The following is a 3,882-nucleotide window of genomic DNA, read 5'->3' on the forward strand; positions in this document are numbered from 1 at the left end:
CACCTCACACCGCCACATTTCCCGTTTTCCTAAGACACAAAGATTGTTTTACATCCTGTACACATTATTTTCAAGAAACATAATACCACACTTCACGCATTGCAGCCGTTCTTCAGTGAGTTATTAAAGACAACAGGATGTCTTATTTACTTAACGAAGGGTTGAAATCTACTGAAGCAAGAATGAATGTTTAGCGAGTATGTGATGATCACAAGATAAGGCAGATCAATGACGTACCGTAATCTGATCTCGCTTGTACATGTATACAAATAAATATTTTAATGTTACTGTTTTGTTACTTTAATATCCCTGCTATGACCCCTTGCACAGCGGTTAAGACGTATAGATATGTAAATAATGTACTTATTATTATTATTATTATTATTACCCGCCACCTGACAAAGTCAGAGGAGGGTGTTTTTGTCACTGGGATCAAAAGATGTCTGTCCGTAGAGTTGGACGACAGGGTGGCTGGCCGGGCATAGGGATTTCGTTTCCAGGCCAGAACTCAGAAATTATTCACTATAGTCATGAAATTTCACACAGTTATATGTCTTATAGAAGAACTGGTGCCTTTTGATTGGTAGAAAACTGTGTCTTGAGTAGTTTTCTTTAAATAATGAAAAAGTAGAAAAAAAAAAATTAAGAGATTTCAATGCGTCCTGAGCAAGGAATCTGAAAGACTCAAGTTATGTGTCCTGAAGGCGTTCTCCTTAAGCCCATCTTTAATCGATAAGACCGGGGGTGAGGGCCGTTATGCACTTGGTTAGGTGTGCATCGAGGTAGGGGGGGTATGTGCTTAGTGAGCTAGAGGGTTGCAAAAGCGTAGCATTGCCTATTTTTCTTATTATTTTTATCAGTCCAGCAAAGCAGGATGGTATCATTTTCGGTCTACTCAGGCTGTGTGTGTGTGTGTGTGTGTGCTTTAACTCCTCCTAGACTATTTGATGGATTTGAATGAAATGTCTCGGCTGAGTTCGTCGAGTTCCTGGAAAAGTTTTTCACAGTATACAATTTCTCCACCATGATTTTAGGGAGTGTCAGCCCCCCTAGCCAAATATAAAATTATCAGTTAAAGTGAAGGGAGGGCAGACATGACTTTGATATCTTAGTACCTGATGAACAATGGACTCTCATCCATAACGCAATATTTGGGGAGCGCAACCTCACCCTTAATAGTTTAAGCCCTCTCACACCCAAAAATAAAAGCGACCAGAAAAGGGGGAAATATCTGAACGAAACTTCCCAAGCGAGTTCGTCTGGTTAATCCAAAGGTCTTACATTATATACCACTTTTCATCCTTGGCTTCAGTGGGGGTCAGCCCCTCTCACCTAATTAAAAATTCTCAAAAAAAGTGAAGAGAGAACAGATATGGCTTTGATATATTTGTGCAAGTTGTACACTCGCCCAAAGAAGTGACGGCAGAGTATCCACAAGATTTCGTTCAGCGATAATGCACATACTCCTCCTTATATCGTTACAAGGTGAAACATTATGTAAAACTGTTACAGAAAACACTAGAGACCCCCCCAAGAGGAGAAACACACCAGCCGCTAGCCGATACGTATCTAGCGCAGCTCGGAATATGACCTTGACCTTGACCTATTTTCACCAATTTCGGGCTCGTAGATTTTCATCCCTACTACACACTTGTAAAATTACGTGATGATATCTTGAGCAGTTCCAAAGTTATCGTACTACCAGACACACACAGACAAACTGAAAACAATACCAGCTTCCCTATCCATCCATTGCCAGACGCCATGTATCCCAAACGGGGTGGCCAACGGCTTAGAGTTAATTGTTTTACAGGGAGGGGCACTAATCCTCCACCAACCCCACTTAACACGTAGGGATGCCAACAGCATCTGGTGTTCCCAGGCGGTCACCCATCCAAGTACTAACCAGACCCAACGTTGCTTAACTTCGCTGATCGAACAGGAAGCGGTGTACTCAACGTGGCAAGGCTTCCCTATCGCTGCTGGTAAAGAAGTAAATGTCGAAGTACTGGTATATTTCAAAACTGTAGAAGCAATTCGTTAGGTACGATAAGACAAAACCCCAAACAGAACTATCTGAAATTTAAGACCTATCGCAGGGACAGTCAGGACTAATCTGCGGAGTTCAAATCTAATATTGTAGCACGCATTAATTTCTCAGTGGTGTAAGACTGAAAAGAAAAGGGCTTCAATAAACTGGAACCAGTACTTATTATTTATAAAAATCATTTCCGTTACAGTACTAGAGAATAATTTCAAGCCATTTATTTCCATTTCTGTTGTCCCCATGGACGTCTACAAAAAGCGGGAAAGCGGCGGAAGTTAGTAGGCCATTTTAAATGGTTCTATCAAAAGGCACGAAAGAATACAAGTTTTACTCAAAGACATGCAGTTATTTCGCCTCATTTGGCCGGATTTCCATTACGAAAAATCTCTGAAAGAATCATTATAAGCTAGAGGACGGTAAGTGAGTGATACAAAAAGAATGAACCTCGAAAATTTGCCGGGAGTCTGATCTCTGTGGATAATGCCGACTTGTGTCGTAGCCTAGTATCCTCAGTGCATAAACAACTGGCAAGAGCAATAAAATGCAAAGGTTATAAACAAATCACTGAGTTCAAAACTTTCAAATCAGCATTTTCAGTTAAGGAGGACACAGTGGTTTATCAAAACAGAATTATATTGCCTATGACAAGATACTGTAGAGCGTGAGTATGTGCTTTTGCTTTGTAGTTTATATACTCATGTTTTGGTCCTCTTTATTGCCTAGTTTATGAGGAAAGGGTAAAATCTGCCATACCTCCTTACAACTGAAAAAGGAATGGTGCCAGGCACAACAAACCTTGCCCGACAGCAGTTATTTTATTGCGGTTAAATACCCACTCATTTCTGCCATTTAATGGCAGTACACAAAGTCTATGGTAATGGCATAAATGTTTTCATATAACGTCCTTTGAAAATCCGTGATCTTGCTATTTGGTCTTTCAAGGTCACTCAAGGTCAAAGGTCATGGTATCAAATGAAAGCCCATATGAAACTTCCTTTATCTTGGTAACAGTAAATATCTTTCTTCAACGAGTTTCTGGTTATAGTCCCCTGAATATCCGTGACCTTGAGTTTAACCTTTCAAGGTCACTTACGGTCAAAGGTCGAGGTACCAATTAAAAACCCACATGGGATTTCCTAAATGTTTATAATAGTAAATATCTCTATCTTAACCAGTTCTGAGTTATAGCCTCCTAAATATTCGTGACCTTGAGTTTTACCTTTCAAGGTCATTCAAGGTCAAAGGTCTTTGCCAAATGAAAGCTCACATTACAAGTTCCTCTATGTTCCTCGGAGTAAATATTTCTATCTTCCACCATTTTCAAGTTATAGCCCTCTGAAAATCCGTAACCCTAATTTTGGCCTTTCAAGGTCACTTGATTACCTCCAAAATTTAATCACTTTCTTTGGGGACCAGTGCCCACATATCCTGAGTTTCATGTAATTTCATTTTGCCGTTTTTCCGTACCATTGCTAACAAAGAAACAAACATATATACAACCAAACAAACAAACTCGACCAAAAACAATACCTCGTCGGACTCCGTCCAGGTGAGGTAATAATTTTGCACCAATTGGAAATAAAGTAGCTAATTATAATTATTATAAGCAAGGAAGAGACAAGGAATAAAAGGCAGAAAGATCTAGCTGCCACCTTGAGTTGGGTATCCTTACTAAGAATAATTTCATTAATGTGGCATCCTTATTGTTGCTGTATCGTCACCATAGAATTTGAAAATAAAGCAGTGTATAGCAGTCGCAAGAACTTTCCTTAACTGATCTTCGAAACTAGGGCATTTGAATTCTGGGAACCAAATACATCGGGAACACTGGGTTA

General features: G+C 39.8%; 1 pseudogene; it reads right to left on the minus strand.

The window, feature by feature from the left end:
• Positions 1 to 1,857: 1,857 nt before the first annotated feature.
• On the minus strand, positions 1,858 to 1,976 carry LOC145402457 (5S ribosomal RNA; annotated as a pseudogene).
• Between the last annotated feature and the right edge of the window lie 1,906 nt (positions 1,977 to 3,882).

Source organism: Coenobita brevimanus, chromosome 57 (assembly GCF_032717465.1).
Source record: "Coenobita brevimanus isolate Jiangsu-jjx chromosome 57, ASM3271746v2, whole genome shotgun sequence".
Classification (NCBI taxonomy): domain Eukaryota; kingdom Metazoa; phylum Arthropoda; class Malacostraca; order Decapoda; family Coenobitidae; genus Coenobita; species Coenobita brevimanus.